Consider the following 19,823-nt stretch of genomic DNA (forward strand, 5'->3'; position numbering starts at 1 on the left):
GAAATTCATGTTGCAAAACCCACACTGTTTACAGATGGCAAGTTAGTGACATTTCAATTAGTCAAGATATGTCTACATGAATTCCAGCCATCCCTTATGCTCTTCCCCTCGTGGTATTGTAGACATATGCTATGACAAAGGCTTTATTCCTGTCAAAACTGATTTTCACAAGAACAAAATCATTCAGGCAGTCAAAACACAAACAACTCTGAGTTATCACCCCTGTCTCAGGTAATCCTCAAACTGATTACTGGAGACTGGGAGAGTATATTGGAGCAGTATCACTTGATGTTTATTCAGTTCTCACTTGTTTTCCATGGAATGTGCTAGTGACCTTCCCCAGGGATGGGATACTGAGCTAGATGGACTTTTGTCCTGGACTTCTGCTGTTCTTGCATCCAAATTTAACTTACAGCCAAACCATCCACATTCAAGACCTGAAGTTAGAAATAAACAGAACAATAATTCACATAAACTGATATTTATCTCTTTGTTACAATTAGACAAGCAAATTTTTCAGTTCTTCAAAATCTTCTGGCCAGGGTGGGAGCTGAAGATCCACAGGGCTGACTGTCCTTTAGAGCTATTAATTCCAGCTCCTCTGCTGGAAATGAAGAGGCAGGAACTGGGGCCTGATTAGTCCCACTGAGTTTTAGCTATCTGAAAATTAGATGTCTGGCTCAAGCTAATCATGTGGGGCTCTCTCCAGTCAATGTATAAGCACCTCTAAGGGGTGATTCATCTCTCTCATCTGAGAGATTAAATTAAGTGAAGACAGCTAAATGTAGGTGAAATCAATCTTGTTCTCAGTTTTACCCTCTCTTGTCTTCCCTTCCCCTTTTTTCCCCCACTGATTATATTCTAAACAACTAGATAATGATGCATAACAAGTTTAATAAAACTTATTAAATAAACAAACTCTTTTTTAAATGTTTCCGAGTCTGCCAAGGTTTCACATATCTCCATTTCCCAGAGTCTGAAGGAGACAAAAACAGAAATTTGAAGACAAAAATCTTTTGGGATCAATGGAGATTTTTTTGTTCCCATGACAAAAACACCCAACAATATTCATTTCAAGAGTTTTGCTTTGCCTTCTTTTGTTCAGGTTCCAGCCCAGTCTTTTTCACTTTCTGAAAAGGAAAGTTTCATTTTCTGTTGCAAAATTATTTATACAATTTCAAACCAATAGCAAATGTTAAGAAGATAAAGCATCAAGAGTTTTCAGAAGGAAAATGGCTTACAGGCCTGAGATTCCATTTTCTTCTGAATCACAGGACCTGGGAAATTATGAATTGTTTGTTTGCTTTCAATTCACTCTAGAAAGGAAGAAATTTTGATATTCCAAAAACCAGTGTTCTTCCACAACTGCTCTTGCTTTCAGTTTCTTCCAGAGGACTGACCAGTTAAGTATGAGGAAGAACTGTTTCCAGAGCTGTCCATGAGTAATGTCTACGCATTTCCTAGAGCCAAAAAACAGACTTATGTCTCTGGGCAATGACTTCCGAATCTGATTTAATTATTTTAGAAAAAAATGTCCCCTAATGATGCCAGCAGCACCTGTAAGAAAGGATGCATGTCTGTGTAGGATGCTTCCTGAATCAAGACCTTCGTCTCCATCTGAGTTATAATTTAATTTGTCTGTAAACAGGGATAATATTTACATTGACCTCACAGAGGTGTTGCAAGGTTCACTTCATTAAAATTTGCCAAATGTCAGGTCCTTGGAATCAAGATGGGATGGAATTATAAAGAATGTATTTTTAGTATTCAGAAATTCATCTTTTAACCTGACACAACAGATGTGCTGCGCCTTTCTCTGTGCCCTCCAGGCTGCTGAGCTCTGGTGAATCATGAGCAGAAATTAGCTCCAGACTTTGCCTGCAGACATGGTAAGGATTGCATCAGACCTCACGGAAATAACAATATGTTCTCAAGACCGGTTGGAGTCCTTTTGAATCCAAAGACTGTGTTGAACAACTTCATATCTAATTCTGCAGTTTTTCAAAAAATTGTGCTGTTTGAAAAGTCTTCCATTGGAATTGACAGCTGTTTACCTCACTGAAATTTGGCTTTGTTTTCTGACTTCTGCTGATTTTTCTACCATTTTTCCATGTTTGGAATCAGTAATTTTCAAAACTGTAATTGCTGAGATTTCAAGTGAAAGAAGTAAAACTATATGAATACCATTAAAAAGTAGTTAGAATCAACAAAATGAAATTAAAAAACCAAACAGATAAAAACAAGCCTGAAAACTAAAACTGAAGACAAAAAGGAAAAATGCTAAGGCTTTAGAGTATCTGGAAGGGAAAATTTCATAAAGGGAAAATATGGGAAGATGATTTACTTAAGCTTTAGTTCTTTTTCTTAATTATGTTTTAAGAATGCTTAATTTTAATTATGGACGTGAATGGTTCAGTGACTCAACTTACAGACCTCAACAATTACAGTTCAACAGCATGCAAAAGCTATTCCTTCCTCTGTCTTTTTCTCTGATACTTTACCACCGCTTCTGTCATATTTCAACTTTGTCTGTGTTACCAAAAATGGGAATGTTATGGAGAAAAACGCCTGCAAACACTAACATTTCATTTGCTGCACCATGCAGGCCTGCTATGAGAAATGCCACACTACCAGTCACTTACTGGCCACACTGCAGAGAATAGCTCCATATAGAAATCCTGTGGACCTCATTGCTTCAAGTTGTCAATAATTCTAAGTCAGGAAGACCCTGTGCCGGAGGTTGCCAGGATGACATGATCGTTGTTGTACTCTGTCCATTTCTTACACGCTTTGCCTGAGCATCCACTGGCCTCTGCCAGAGACTTGATAATGGGCTGGATGAGCTGACCCAGTCCGCTCGTGACTGCATAGCACCAGAAGTGGAAACACTGTGGTAGGGGTGAATGAAGTTCAAACCTGGGACAGGACCATCACACTACCAGGATCACTTTGTTCTTCAACACAAGTTAGTGGTATTGTGCTGCACCAGACAGACACAGCAGCTTGCTCAGAGCTAACCTGGTGGTTCTGAGAATAGAGCTGCACAGTATTGAAGGTGTACATGGGTCCATGCAAGCACCGTTACACCGACACCACCGACTGCCGATGGGACATGCAGCTGTAGAGTTACCATGGAACATAATCAAGCGGGTATTTCAGGTGAAGAGAGGTAATGGAGACACCGTTCAGAGAACTGAATCATCTCAGCTGAGCTGCTAAAATGTTGCTAATAAAATGTGATGACAGTTTCAGTGTTAATACTGTGTGCACTATCTCTGTGATCAGCAGAATGTTTATTTCAAAGAACGGTGTTTATTCCTCCCATTGCCTGTCCTAGTCATTCAAGACCAAACAAAAGATCATTTGTGTAGCATAGAGCTGGGCTTAATCCTACAAAGGGCTAAGCATTCTTGCAGCAGTGGACTTAATCACATGCTTAACTTTAAGCATGTCAATAGCCCCAGTGAAATTGGCAAGACTAATTATGGCCTCAGAGTTAAGCATGCGCTTAAGTGCACTTTTGGATGACGGCCAGCATACTCAGCACCTTGCAAGGCTGATATTGCAGTGACCAAATTTTGTTTTGTAAGAATTTAGATTCAAACAAAACAACACAAAAATCTCCTTGCGTCTTTCTGTATTATCAAATTGGATTCAGGCCAAAATTTTACCATTCCCACCAGCACATGCAGCTGTTCTCTGAGAAAAGGGTGTAATTCCAATCCCTGAATAAAAGTGTACATTTCAGTGCATTTGCCATAAGCAGAAGTTTGCCATTTTTCACAGTAAAAGCAACTTTTCCTGGTTAGTGGTAGTTTCCTTGTCTCCAGTGAAAACTGCCTCAATTTCCTATGGAATGTTTACAGGCAGGAACAGGAAACAGTTTCATTTTATTGCAAACTCAAAGTGTATTTCCCATTTCATCAAGCCCGAGAAGCATGCCTTTCAACCCCGCAGGCTGATCTGTGGCTAGAACACTGGGGAAACACTTTCAGGTACTGTAAGACTTACTTCAAGACCTCAACAAGCTTAAAAGAGGGATTTCAAGAAGCAACTTGTATCTCCAGGGAAGGCAGCGTAGTGAGGTGCTATGAAGTAAAGTGCCACTGATATACTTTCATTTACTCTGCCTGCAGGAAGAGAATTTACTGAAATAACATTGAATCCTCTTACAAATGCAGTGAAAGTTGTTCCTCTGTCTCAGGACTGCTCCTTCCTTGGTGACAGCTCCCATGTTCTGCAGTACAACGTGACCGACCCACCCAGCGTGCAGAGCCCATGTAGGTTAAAGATCAACCTCACAGATGTATAAAGAGTTATATTTGCAGGCACAGACCATTTTGCAGTGAAACATAGAATAATATGAAGTGAATATCGTTTAAATGAGATTCAAGCCCACTGACAGCTCTTGCATGAACATGTACCCCAACATATTTCTCTCCAGCTATGTCCCTTGTACCCGAATGCTCTTCCTGATATGCTGCTGTTTAAGTGTATATGGACTTAACCACAGTGCAGAGCAAAAGTAGCACTTGCTACCCTTGACAGGAGTCAGAGCAGAAGTCACTCAATTTGCAGTAATCCACACACTAAAACCCACCACTGGGGAACTGCACTTCCCCACTGTACTGCTTGCCATCTCCTCCAGAATGAATCTGACCTTCAATTACTGCTCTGCTGTCTTTTTCCTTTCATTCACATATATTCATTTTCCCAGCTACAAACCAATTTTTTTCCTTAGGTTACTTCAATTCTCAGCTTTTCTCCTACTACTTAATGCCGCCTGTGCCTGCTCCCTTGCACCTCTGGAAGTGAATGTATCCCAGCAATCAGTTTCTCATAGATGAAATAAAATAACTGCTCTTGTGGAGAGGAAATGGGAGAGGGGAGGGAAGCAGGAAAGAAGTAAGTCCCTTAGCTTTGAGCTCTGTAGCCGCCAGTGCTTTTTTAGCAATGCCCTCCCAACTTGCCAGAACCTGTCAGTCTAGCCTTCCTATTATCACTTCCACTTTGAATTTCTGCTGGAATGTACTCGTTTGTTGATTTCCCATTTGCTCTTTGGCGAGGTTAATGAGGAGCAGCTGCAATACCTGTCCTAACTCCTTCATCTCTCCTTCTTCCCCCAGCCCCCTCTTTTGAAACCAGTCACAAACGTACAGCTGCGCTGGCTTGGAGACCCTACACAGAGCTTCTAAGCAATGTTTGTTAAACAGATCTTCAATTAGCTCTAAAACCCCCAGGTTTAGCTCTGGAAACACTCAGTTTAGCAGCTGAGTTTTCAGTTCAGTCAGCTATCAACTATACTAATTTTTAAACCCCAATCTTTCTCTAAACTCTTAGCACTGAAGGAGGGTCTCGCTTTCTATGTCCACCTTTGCTAAATCACACAAGAGTGCCCAAGGTGACATTTTCTGCTTTCTAAGAGGCCGAAAGACTATTTTGCTATAATATGTTCAGTCCTGCTTTTAATGCTTGCCACCTTCAGGTTCAAGTGATTTCAGAATCCACCCCTATCCATCATCTATCAGAGTCATTATATTAGGCCCATCACAGTGGTTCAGGAGAAATGAGGTCACTTTCCTGGAAGGATAGTAACTGCTGATTTATTTAATAAAAAAGAATGTAAGCACAGCAAACTGCGTAATGGAGTGGGATAGTGTGAGTGCCTCCCTTTGCTTCCTAGATACTCTTCTTCATTCTAAATGCCAATGATTACTTTTTTCCCCCAGGAAATCCCTTTTGCTCATTTATTGCTTGTATGTGACAAGACTAAAAGGAAAATCTGAGGCTCATGTTTGTATATGACTGTACTCAATATTTTACTGTGTTTTACTGTGTTGCTATGTCCAAGCATAGGTCCTCTCCAGTCCCATGTAAACAGGTCTAATCATTTAAATGTGGAGTACAAGTTCAAGCAGTCTGGAAAAAACAAGACTTGGGCAGTGTAAAATGTTACAGGAGGTTGAGTGTAGAAAGCAAAGATGAAAGGTAGTAAAGGCAAACCTGCTGTGAGACAGCACTCTGAGCTATTTGCTATCACAAATGCATGATAGCAAAAAAAATTTGTTATGCTATTTTAAAAAAGAAAGCCTAAAATAGTTTCTACAGCCTACAAACCTGTTTATCTAAGTTGCACAGGTTTTCTAGGCATGCTAGCACTGCCAATGCTGTTTCCTGCAAATTCTAAGGCTTTAATGGTTCCTCTGTCCTGTTCAGCAGTAGAAGGGTGCATAATAATCTGCAGATTTTTAAAGGAACAAGAATCTGAAATCATGCTTTGTTGCAATGAGTATTTTCTTCCAAGATTCAACATGCTCCCTTCCTCTGCACACATCAGTGACTGCGTCCTCACGCTAAGCAGGGTGAAACACTTGCAGTTCCTGGACAGCAGATCTACACAGCATTTGAATGCCATGAGATAGCTGAAACATTCAAAGTTTATTAAAAAAAAATATGGGAGTCATCATGAGAAATGTCTGTTTACTTCCCACTGGAGGAATTTGAGACAGTTCTGAGGAAGTAGCACTTAATAACAGTGCAACATTTTTGCAGTCACTGTGACATGAACTCAGTTTTTCTTGAGAAATTGCATAGTCTGGAAAACTATCAATGTAGTGAGAGACAATATATCTTTTCCTGTTCAGAAAATTAAGCTTTTTGGTATAGCAGAATTGCTCTATCATAGGGGTATTTTAAGAGCAGAAGAGATCTTTTAACAGGATTATAGTGAGGAAAATCGATCTAATTCATTATGGAAAGGGCAACAGTAAATGAAGTCAAACTTTTTAGAACTCTAATCCAAAGTATTAGAGTTTCTTTCTTTCCTTTCTTATCAGTTAAATACAGCTGATATAAAACAGTAAAACAGTTTATTACAGTACAGAAAAAAACAAACATGCTTGTAACAGCATACTGTCATCTTCATGTCTAGAGATTAATGCAATATATCCATGTACCTTGATTCAAGACGAACATTTCTTGTTGAATTCAAGTAAAATTCTGGTGGTTTGCAGAAAATTTTGCAGACAGGAGAGGCCAACTTTGCTGTGTAAACTATGATATGAATTAGTTATTAAGCTCTATTGAAAATATTTATCAATCTTTGTTATTTAGACAATTCTGTTACTGTAGTGTCTGAGTGCTTTACATTTTTGTATTTCTTCTCTAGGCGTCTCTGCACAGTATGTTGATTTTCAAGATGAGGAATGAAAACAGAGAGATTGTGGCTTGCCTTTATAGCTTGGAGGCTATCATGGTCAGCACTGCGGGATCTTATCAGCAGGTGCATCAACTCTTGCAAATGGAAGTCACAATAATTTTCTGTCACCTAGACACTCTAGACAATGTATCTAAAAGGATTTCAGTGCTGTGTTGTGGTATCACTCCATTTCAAAGCCAGTTCACTTGGGTGGGAAGCCATCTAAACTGTAAGGAAAAGCCCTGGAAAGGAGTAAGCTGTAAATCACATTCAGGCACAGTTGACATTAGTGACAGAGAAGGTGCTTTCCTTCAGAGCCCTGAGCCTTCTCAAGAAGAATAGCTACAAATGTGCAGCTGCTCTGGCTTGAAGACTTTACAGTCTTTTCATTCAAACCTGATGATGGGCTGCTCTTTCCTGTGAAAGGGCAGCTGAAGGATAAATATGCAGTTACAGTGGTACCTTGTGTCTCTTTGCATAGAGTAACCCCTGCCTGAGGTATTTCACACTCCATCTCCTATTTTCTGCAAGAGTGCCTTAATCACCAATCTATAAACTAACTGTTGGGAAGTGAAAGGGCATCCAAGGCTCTCCTGCAGTAGCTGTTCCACTCTGGTTCATAGCTCTAGAGGAAAGGACATGAAGCAAAGTTCAGTCTTGACAACAGGCTGTGAGTTGCTTGGGAAAGGAGAACTCTCAGTTTCCCTGCTAGCTGATAGGTTTCTCCTTATACACTTTATCCAGTGTAAAACATAGTCAATAAACAGACAAACAAGGTAAGAAGTGATACTCTGCATATGTATGTATCTCTCTGAGCTCAGTGAATCTTGAATTCTTTGCTATAGGCTGGCATCGCTTTGCCAAGAGCATTCCCCTTGCCCTTGAAAAGCTATAGACAGCTGGATGATTAGGATACTCCTGCTGGGAAGTCTCAGATAAGGGTCAAATGCTGTAGGGCAAAATGAACTTCAACTTGGGTTTTCCACATCTGGGGGGAAGCTCTAAAGCACTAAGGTCCTGAACTGGAACAATAAGCAGCAGAACTAAGAAAATGTGTTTTGCTATGTAATGCTGTGGCTACACCTCATCACTACAGTGATTTCAACTCTTCCCACTCTCTGTTCTGTTGCCTTTCACAGCATTTCTGAACTTTCTGGATGCACAAAAATGACCTCCTTTACTCTGAGATATCAACAGGAAAAATTTCGGTGGGATAAATGGATCAGGACTATCAAAATCAGATCAGAACAAGTACTATTTTTTTTTTTCTGGTTTAAAAGATGACTCACCTTTTTCACTGGATGATCAAGTTGAGTTGTAAAACCCTGGCTCATGTTAGAGAAATCTGACTTGAGGCCAACCTTTTTCCTCATAAAGACTGGGGCTCAGATAGCACACAGGAAAATAGCTTTAAAAAGTATTTAGCAGCTGGTGAATAAATAAATCAGAACAATCAAGTCTATGAATATAATATATTAGAAAGCTTGGAAAAGTTAACCTCTTCTTAATTACAGACTGTGAAACATCACCTTTTTGTGGTTGTAAATAAGGGTGACATTAGACCATCAGTCTGAAGGAATATGGCATCTGCAGAAAACATGTTAAATGTCTATTTTTCTTATTTATTTTTCTTCACTTTTACTATGACTAGTAAATCAGATCTGGTTTGTTCTCAGGCTTCATTCCTGTTCTCTTGGTTTTTTTACCAAATTTTCACTATCTCTTCCAGCCTCTACAAAATTCCTCAGAGAAAATTAGGAGTGGCTTGCAATAAACATATAATTTTAGAATTGATATAAATGTGTGTGGAAACGTGTGTGTACACACATAATCTGCCTCTTTATAATTCTGAATCTCACTTTCATATTTCCTGAGTAAGACAAGGCTATTTGTAGGCACTGCAGTACCAAAGGAGGTAAGGGAAGCTTCAGATGCTACAATTTATTCATGTAGTAAGGCCGTCATTAACCACTGGCAGAAGATTTAATTTCAAGAGTTGTTATTATAGTGTGTCAGGAAAACTTTGGTGATGGGGAAAACATTATGTTTTTGACTCAGTTGCTGAAAGGAATTTGGTCTGTTAGTGGCCAAAGAACTAAAAATTAGTATCTCAGGAAATGAACTGGATATGATTACTAATCTGTCATTCAACAGAAGAAATCCATCTCCCATTGATTCTGGGGCATCTATAAATGGTGTTGAACAATAACCATTTGAATTGTTCACTGTGTCGATTGCCAGACTGATATATGCCACTGCCAAGCTGGTGAAATGGCAGGATCTTATGCCACAACTCTACAATTCAGAAAAGAATTCCAGAAAGCGGAGGAAGACTCAAGATGAAACCAGAATCCCAGGTACAGAAAACCAGGGAAAATGGTAAAACATGGGACCATCAAAGACATCTTCTGTAACTCAAGCAACTAAAAGAATCATATCTTATTTTTTAGAAGACAAAACAAAACAAACATTGTAATTAAGAACCTTGGTAGCTATTTTTTTTTTTTTTTTTTTTTTTTGCAGATAGAGCTATCAAGAACAGAGGCATATATCTTTGTTCAAAGAAAGAGATGACTGAAGACTTAAATACAAGGTCCTAGGAGTGGGAAGACCAGTGGAAGCTAGGGAAGGACCAGAAGGAAGGACTAGGCACTCTCAACATTGATAAAATGACTGGTATTATTTTCCAAACCTCATTAAAAGGCAGAATTTCCCAATGTACTAACAGAGACAACATCTTTCAGCTGGCAGTGACTTATCTTAGATTTAAGCTACATTGCTGTATATTGATTTGTTGACTCTAATCAGGATGTTCTCCTAAGCAATTAAATCTTGTCTGAATATGCAGGAGTTGCTGCTTGCCTCTGCTAATCCTTAGATTTCAATCATTATTGACATACAAGATTCAACCACTACTAGACAGAATGTGCGTGACTGTCCGTTTTAATGGACACTCTGTCCATTGTAAGACTTATCCACTCCCACGCAAACTCGTATCTTCTAGCATAGTCTCCTGCCTTGAATCATGCCCTGGAGGAACCTGTCCTCCGCTGACTGCAGAGGGAACCTGCATTGACTAGTCTCTGATTCTAGCACTCAGTTTGATGTTAGTCATGCCGCTTCTTTTCATCCCTAATCAGACTACCCGGAGCAAGTCTTTGCTTCTTTGGCTTCTGCAGCACAGAGGGAATATGATCATTTATGTCTCCAAGGTAGCAGCAGAACATCAGTACCTTCCCTGGCCAGAGGAAGGGGAGGGAGAAACTGTGACTCAGATGTGCATCTGAGTCACAGTCCTCACAGCAAACATCAGGGTGGTGCTGCTTTCACCGTGCTCCTCTCTCAGAGCACCATTTGTACTCACAGCCTCGCTCACTCCCTGTTTGCATGAGACCATTCTCACGAGGGACTGAGGTACCTGCCCTTGTGTACTCGATTTTAAAATTTGGACGACATTCTCTAAGACATGGAATAAATGTATAATTATTTCTTTGAAAGGAAAAAAAAATGTACCAAATAAATCCTTCTAAAATATCCACGTCGGCCCTTAAACTGAGTTTGGCTGGACTTCAGGCACTAAACAAACATTTCTGCATGCCAAATAATCCTCTTTCCAATTGGAAAGAGAATGCCACAGAGGAATTTTATTTAAAATTGACAGAAAATCCAAAACCAACACAGAGCTGAAGGTTTCCCAAACTGTTCTTCCCCCTTCCTACATCGGAAGCAAACAGTGACATAGTGACATTCTTAGACACCAAATAAAGAGCAAGCAGGTGGTCAGTATAAAGACAGTGGTCTTCCTCACATGTTCTAAGACCCAGGAGTGAATCTGGGCTTTGTGTGAAGATTCAGGAGGATGATAGAAGTAATAATTATTTGAGGGTCTGCTGCAGTTCAGAAGAATGGGTGTAGTTCTGGTGGAGCTTGACGTGCTCCTATAGGATGTGGATTTATTTCTGCCTCAGAAGACTTCTATGGGCATTCTGAGATCCAAACAGAAAAAAGAAAACACTTTCATATGAGCAACTTTGGCAGAATTTTTTTCTGTTTTCACTGAAATTTCCTTTAGGAATTTACGTGATTTTTTTAGTTAGTCAGCCGTTACCATATAACCACAGTAACATTTTTATTCTCTCACATTTTGAAATAGTCTTGACCCAACATCAACAAGAGGAAGTAAATTTAAAATAGAAATTCTGCTAAAATACCAGAGATTATGCACAACATGTGAAAAAATACTGTGTTGAACTGAAATTGTTTACTTCATTAAACTGGTTTTTTTTTTAATTTCCTGTGTTGTTGCTGACATTATTTAAAAGAAAAGGAAAGAAGACAAGAAAGCTCAGGTTTATAAGAATCAGTCTGCTGCATCATCATCTTCAGTGTCATTATGTTTTGCTTTTCATTTAGACAATGCAACCACATTTATGGTTAGGTCATCCCTGAAATGTGTATTTATTCAGCTGTGCCCCCTTTTTTTAGAGCAATATGAGTTCATATACTAGTTAGAATGTGTATTTTAAAAATGAAATAGAAACAGAATGGATCCACGTTTGGGTCATTTGGACCCAATTGAAAGTGTATTGAAAATGGGACTGCCAACACGCTGGATTTCTGGAGTCATCTGAAGACAATTTTTTAAGCACCTGAGGAATGATGTGAAATCTTTATCCTACTCAAAGCAAACACAACAGCCCGTCAGCCACTTTGGAAGTCTCGCTGGTTCACAGGAGATGCACAGAAATACGAGTGTGCTGCCTGGTGCAGATGTCACCACACATCACTGGGAGGGGAGGCTGGCTCGTCCTGCGAGCAGTGTACTAGCAAGAGTACAGCACAGTGCCATACCCTTGGCACTCCTCTCGCCACAGGGTTTCTTGCAGCAGGGTGCTGCCCTGCTGACACAGCTAACTTGCTCCAGCTCTGGATGCCCATTAGTCAGAGGCGGTTTAGGGTTTGCTGTGGGGGACTCAGCAGGAGGTGGAGATGGTGGAGACGAAACCCTGGTGCTGCACGGGATCGTCACTGACAATCTGTGTCACCAGAAACATCAATTTAGGCCATATAAGGATTTTAGGCTTGGGACAACCATTTGAAAAGCAGGAACTTTCTCAAGACAAGCCATATGAGGAGGGGGTTGGCCAGGCCTAGGAAGTCTGTATCAGATCACATTTGTATCCCTCCTAGTTCAATGTCCTATTTCTGACTGAAGGCAGTGCCAGTTATTTCAAAAGGAATTCAGCTGTACACTATTGCAATTTATCCCCAGGGAAAGCCTAGTTTTATATTTAGGGCTTGTGTCTTGAACAGAAGATTTATATCTATTTGAAAAAAAGCTTGATAAACATTTAGGTTTTTGGACAAGACACTCTCCAGTCCCTGGGGCGAAGCATTTTGAAAAGCCCTGGGAGGGGTGATGGGGGCCTCAGACAGACTGTTTAAGACTCAAGCCTTGGGGGTGTGGGAGGAGCTTATGCAAGAGCAAAGTCACTTTAGTTTTTGCAGGCTTAGGCTAGAAACAGGATAATTTCCAGGGACATGTAAAATTCACATTTTCTGCCATGTTAAAAGAAAGTTTCTTCTTCAGACAGCATTTACTCCACTCTGAAACTGAAGGACTGATAACCACCTCAGTTCCCACCAGTGTGAGGTGCTCTGCACTTCCAGTGAACACCCAGCAACTTCCAGTAAATTTGGTTCACCAGTCCTTTCCTCTCTGCCCTGCCAAACCCTGTCTGCCCCTGTGAAGCAGCTGACCCATCTAATCTGCAGCTGGATGAATGGTGATATGCCTCAGATGGGTCCTCTAAATCTGCTTCCTCCTTCAGAAGCACTCAGCTAACTAAAGATTTACTAGACTGTCAGGGGAAAACAAGGCATTCAGGAGACCCTCATGATCCCATCCTCAATCTCATTAACTTTCTGCTTTCCCAAGTGCCCTGGTGGCTGCGTGTTAACGAAGAGCTGTAATTGGTAAATGAAAATTGATTACACAACTGTTTGAATGAGGCAAATTGTCCATCTCTAGAGAAAAGGTATAATTTTCTACTGCACATAAATCAAATGCAGGTCTCTTAAAAGCACTAGGTAAGTAGAGAGCATTTCAAATTGGCTACAAAGTGCTGGACAAAGCACTTGGCAGAAGGAAGGGCATGGACAAAAATGACCTTAGCAGCAATTTTCTATCTCCAGTTTCTGTGATTCTATGAATTTTAATTCTACTGCACAATTTAATTACCACTTGCAAAGAGCTGCAGAAAATGGATAGCCATTTTCTACTCTAGGCAGATCTTCTCTTTCATCTGTTAGATGTGAGGGTGCTTAATTGTTCCTACAGAGATGTGGACATAAAATTGATTCGTGTCTATCCAAAGGACTGTACATTAAGGCATCACAGCTAGAAAAAACTGTCAGAGGTAGTCCTAAAAATACCCAAACCCCTCTTCAGTAAAACAGTCTAAATCCTGCCACATTGCAAGACTACTCAATATCTTGTCATTTAATCATCCTAATATCTTCATGTGTCTGGTTTTGAATTGCTTCAGAGTAAGGGAATCAGAAGGGAATCAATTCCTTTACCCACTTACTCCATTTATAATAGCCATTTTACTAATGCCTAGCTTTGCCTTTTCCTTCTTAGTTAGAGGATAAATGCATTTCTAGGCTATTTTTGGAAACAGGGAATAATTCCCTTTCCTTGTGAGATGCCCTTGCAGCAGCGCTAATGTCACACCTTCCACTCTCTACTATCCTTAAAGAGGTCCTCCAAGCCTCGTGTCACTTTTCTTCTGAAGGGTCTTCATATTATGCAGTTGCTCCCGAAGCTGTTATTACAGTATAGAGACAAAAGGTTCTCAGTGTCTGGTCATATAAATTCCTAAATTATTAGCCTGTGTATTCATGAGATCATACAGTTTACAGTTTATTACCTGTGTATCCCTTAACACTTGTTTGCTGCATCATGATTTTCTGGTTTTTTTTGTCATTTTTACTGGCTTCAGAATTTCAGATGTTGTTCTTTGTTGTCACATATGTGGTCAACATCTGCCTTGCCCATTCCAGTGCTGCAAACCTGGTGCATTCTAGAGCACAAGCCTGATGGAGTCCATCGGCACAGCTTTCATTCCTCAGCCAGCCAACATTTCTGTTAGAAGTGACATGTTTCATGATTTAACATTTCTTGTGCATACGTATGCATCCTATTCTCATGCTACATCTGGCAGTTTCATCTCACAAGTTCTCTGTTATTGCAGGAACTAAGGAACTGGTGGTATCTTTGATCTTCCTACGGCAAGTCATACTGTGGGAATTTGGTCTGTACTTGTTGTAAGGTAACAGAGTGCTCTGCGATATGTGATGAGTAGTGTTTGGTGATGGATGTTTAGAGTGCTATGTTCTTTCATTCCCACTAAACTAAAAGCTTATCACTTGTGACAGCTGTGAGTTTTACAGCCCAGATGATACCCCCAATTATTTTTTTTTTCAAGTGGAGCTATTACTTTTAAAGGATTAACCTGTGCTCAGCAACAGCTTCTAATATTGTGCTTCTGTTGATGATTTTTTCTCTTGTTTGCATTGCATTGATTTGTTTATGTAGTGTTTGATATGTTCTAAAACCTAAAATTATCCTAGACATAAAGTCCTTTCATGTTTCAAGTTTTCTAAAAATGCCTAAGGATGGCAGGTGTCTAAGATTTTCATCAGTATTAGGAGTTTAACTCCATTTGATAATCCTGATAGAAATGATTAATTCAGCATGGTTCATTAGTCCATAAAGGTAACTACTCCACCATTCATTATAACATGAATTTAGACGAGAGGATTAGGACCTTAAGTAGCTCAGTTTAGCTCACAGAGTGAATAGTTTTTGCAATGGCGCAACAAATAATCATTTGTATTCAAACGCTCTCACTTCTGGTAGCCTGATTTATTCCAACTCCCTGCACCAGAAAGGAAAGCACTATGTTCTATGACTGTGCTGAATAATGAATTCTCCCTAAAAGCTGGCGTAACAGACAAATAAACACTTTAACCATGGGAAGGCAGCAGCAGAAAGGTGTTGAGACTTGCCTAAAGCCACACAGGGTGTTAGTGTCAGAGACCAGATTAGGATTTTGCAAGTCACTCAGCAGTCTCACTTGATTTGGTATCTGGGAGTTACTCACAAAGAAATTTGGCAAGCTTTGCTGATGCTCTGACCACTGGCATTGAGGTAGGAGGATCTGAGGAGAAGTATGTATAGGACAAAGATTCTGCCACAGCTTCCTTTCCCTGTAGTGTGTATATGAAAACAAAAAGGATCTGGCAGAAAGGTGCAAAAACTTTAGGTAGAAGCTGTAACATACATTCTGTGTGACTGTGAAGTAAGTTATGATGGGTGGGGACTATGCTTTGCTGAAAAATCACTGTGAGCAGGGAGGTGGCCCTTCAAGATGTTACTGCCACCACCCAGTTGATTTCTTTTTTTTTTTTTTTTTTTTTGTCAGAAAACGAATCTCCAGGATCTATCTGCAAAAAAGCAAAGCTTGCCAAATGTCGGTCACCCTTTTTCTCTTTTGAACAGCAACCCAAATCCTACTGGTCTAATAAGTTCCCTGGAGCTAATTAATGACCATCATAGCAAATTTACCAGTATAGTTCCTACCTCTGAATGCCACTCCTGTATTTGGGACATCTATGCCCTAGTTGCCCTTCAGGAAGACTCACTGACCTGAGCGTGCTGAATTGGTTACTCATATAATTCCCTCTAACAGGAGGGAATCAGGTGAATTGACTCTGTTTTTTCTACTTACTTTCTTTAAGGGTTGTGTGCCAGATAAAATACTGAAGATTAGGATTTCTTAAATGGAGGATCATATCCACATACCTTCACACACATATACTATACCATTCCTGGAATCCCTGAAGAGAGTGATGAATAGGGTGTAGGGGGATAAGCAGAACTTTAAGAGCATTTCTGCCCTCCTTCATAATTCTTATAATAACCTGTGGATTTTGATCAGTATCTTCAAGACAAAAGACAAAGTTGCCTTTTCTGTTCACTCTCCAGCATTTGGTAACAGTTCAGTATTTCTAGCTGAAGAACATACACCATTTTTAAAGCCTATTGCAATGTCATTTTTCTCCCCACACTGAAATAATTTGTTTTCCCCGGCTCCTTCTGTGGATGAGTAGGCAAGGATGGACAGCAACAGTTAGCACAACCAGTGGCATTACTCACAGTCACACCAGCATAGATTGACTGAGGTTCATGGAGCACCATTCCAGGTACAGGTCTTTGAGACCTGCCAGTTTCATGCTGCTCAATGAACGACTTAATTCACAGTAATTGCAACATCTGTAACAATCTTCCCTAACCCAAGTGGAATTCATAATTGGACACAGACATATTCCCCCAGCTGCACAGTTCCTATAAAAGCACTATTTAAAACTAATGGGTCAAACTCATTCTCAGTGTAATTCCACTGAAACTGACGGTGTGAATCAATCTGAAATTGAGTAAGCGGTGCCTAAACCCTTTCCAGCTATGGGCACCAAAGTCTGTGATGTGGTACAGCAAGTGGGAAATAGAGAAAGCAACAAGAATGTAAGAGCAGAAAGTTTAAATGGGGAAAATCTAAGCCTGATCAGCATTTTTCTTTGTGGTCCAGGAGGGTTTGTCACACATATATATATTATAACTGCATATATAAAATGCGATTATACTGTTGCGCATAAAGATTTGGAGGAATTTTTGCTTCATTTCAAAGTTTTCCAGAATGCAAACCTGGGAAATATCACAGATATGTCAGGCAGACTGGGAGCCACCTTAGTTTTCACAATCATTGCAAATGCTTTTATGAAACAGATACTTTTTCTGGCTAGATTAGATCAAGAGCCATAATAGAGATTTAGAAATATTAGATAATCAGAGCACATTTCAAATAACAAATGGTTTGTTGCCTCTGCTCTAGCACCTATGCTCATTGGCAATATTCATTTTGTTGGGAACTAAGTGCATTTTACTCTGAGGGCACGTAGTCTGTGCACTGACATGACATGATGGGCATGTGGAAGAGAAAAATGAAGCCATTTTAACCACTAAAATGCCGCTCCAGTGAGAAAAACAACTGAAGCTCTAGAGAGTGTCAAGATTTGTGATTCATGCCCAGGGACTGTCACAAGGTAAGCAGCAAGTGACCCCAGGAGAGATGGTGGAGAATAAGGAGAGATGGTGAGGACTTAGAGAGTGCTTTTTCTCAGAGTCATTCCACATGCGAGGCCAAGAAATCTCAGCAGCAATTCTCTGATGAGGTAATAGGGTCACCGATCACTCATGATCACTAAAACTCTACTGTCACCTTTCGTAAAACTGGAGCTGGCAAACAGATTTAGGATTTCAGTGTAGTTAAATACGTTTTACCCGCTCAGATTACTCTGCATTTTCAACATTATGGAGCATAATATATTCAGGAACAATAAGGAATGATACTTAGTGATAGATGACCATCAGTTGTCACTTATAAGTTGAGGATAATGTTTGTAACTACAACTGGGCAAACACTGTAGGATATTTTAAAAATGATATTTTGATTAACCATTATATGAGCAATCATCTGTTCTTAGAGAGAAAGAAACAAACAAACATATAGTTGTTCAGATATATGTCAGGTGGATATTTATATTGCTCTTTTGAAGTTTATTTCTTTATCTTCTTATAAAAGTTTTCATTGTCCAACCAGGCAAATTAAGTGCCCTGTTGCACAGCAGAAAAAAAAAAAAAAAAGTAACACCAAACACTTAGACACAGTTTTAAATAAAGAGTTTGCTGGCAAGTAGATGATTAAAAAAATTCTGAACATGTTCATTGAACAATGATGAACAAAAAAAACAAACATAAAAAACAATATACAAATGGCTACATTTGTCCAAAACAAATCACAAGATTTGCACACTTGTTTCCAAGCATGATCTTGTTCTGCTTGTAAGGACTGTAGAGATTCTATGGGATCAAAGATATTGTAAGTCTGAGGATTTGAATTAGAACTAAAATTCTAAGACTTTTAGTTTCAAGTGCAGCAATGTCTCAGTGACAGATAATCCACCCCACACAAAGACTCAAGGGGCCCTCCCACAACAGTGTCACATAGAAAACCAGCATTATTTCTCACCATTACGTCTGCCATCTAGAATCTTGCCACAGGGAACTGGGTAGTCTTGTCATTGCCTTAGCTTTGATCTTACTAACAAAAGTCATTGCTATCACATATATGCTCAATCCTACCAGTCAGTCAACTGTACTAGCAGCATGCAAGCTACTAGACCAGTTTGGAGTTCCAAGACTACACAGCTGCTCCATTGGGTTTTTTTCCATGCTGTTCATAAAATGATCATAAAATTCACCTGATTTGGAGCTTTTCTGTGCTGGATACTCAGTCAAGCAGCATAAGCTAAGCCATATCATTACATTATACTTTGTGTCAAATGAACTAGGACCTTGGTTCAAACAAACATGAGCAGATGCAAACATAAGGCTGACCATTCTCTAGAAGGTTTGTAAAAGCAGATGAAGGACTTTGGTTTGAACTATTTATTTCTTTTGTAGACTTTTGGGGGTTACGTAATTTACAGTAAAACACTAAGCAAAACAGAGTCCTGGATGGAATCCCTACAAGAAGAAACTGGAAAATAGTGCTTTTGAGCCAAACATAACTTTGCTCTGGTGCATTCAAAACCTACACACAGGTAGGTCTTTTACTTGGGATTCCTTTGTAGAAATGGAAGCAAAGTCCCGAGTCTACACACTCCGGAGTGTTGCCTTTTTCCATCTTCCATTATTTTTTAGCTTTGGCTTGTATCTTCAAGGCTGATATATACAGCATCATGGAGTGATTCCTCTGGGTATTTGAAAGTGGAGGAGCTAACTGTGTAGGTAGGTTGGTAGTAGATAGGTAGATAGGTCGACACAGTCGTCAAGATGTGCTTGAAAAAATAGGGAAGGAAAAGAGTAAAAACAGCCCAGGATACTTGTCTCAGAGACATACCATGGTTGTAAACCATTCAGTTTCCAGTAAATGTAGATCTCTGCCAAGTGTCTGCTTAAATGTTTGGTCCCATAATCTAAGCCTATCTTGAAAAGAGTTAGCTGTTAGTAAAACTTTCTATCATCCAACTGTCTTGTTCCTTCTAGTCTTTTCTTTTGCTGCTCCAGTCAAAGTTGTTTTTCATTTAAATGTGGTAAACATAACAAGCCCTTTCATGAAATGTTAGAGGTCAAGTACACTCCCCATTTTATTTAGTATATATTTCTTTACTTCATTTAAAAGAACAATAGCAAAACCGCAAACTGAAACCAAATATCATCAAGCACTGAAAACAAAAAGATGCTTATGGGATTGGAGTGCTGGAAAAAACCCAAACATTTTATTTCCCAAAGCATTCAGAAAAGCACATTTGATCTTCTTATTTCATTCTTTGGTGACTGACATTTCAGCCACCCATCCTGGGTTTAATTATGTGTGGTCCTACCAGCAAATCTGTCTGTTCCTGATTGTACTGCTTACCTACGGTGTGATATGGATTAAAGCACATAGCCTTGTGATGCCTAAAGACACCTGAATTTAAAATGGCTGCAGAGGTGTAT

The 19,823-nt window shown here is 39.7% G+C and overlaps 1 long non-coding RNA gene across 1 annotated transcript in view; it reads right to left on the reverse strand.

Annotated features, from left to right (window-relative positions):
- Window positions 1-329: 329 nt before the first annotated feature.
- LOC141943848 (uncharacterized) overlaps window positions 330-19,823 on the reverse strand; it is a 31,687-nt gene continuing 12,193 nt past the window's right edge. Inside the window, exon 3 of the long non-coding RNA XR_012629073.1 lies at window positions 330-437. This is a non-coding gene — a long non-coding RNA (uncharacterized LOC141943848). The remainder of the gene's footprint in view (window positions 438-19,823) is intronic.

Source organism: Strix uralensis, chromosome 5 (assembly GCF_047716275.1).
Source record: "Strix uralensis isolate ZFMK-TIS-50842 chromosome 5, bStrUra1, whole genome shotgun sequence".
Lineage (NCBI taxonomy): Eukaryota > Metazoa > Chordata > Aves > Strigiformes > Strigidae > Strix > Strix uralensis.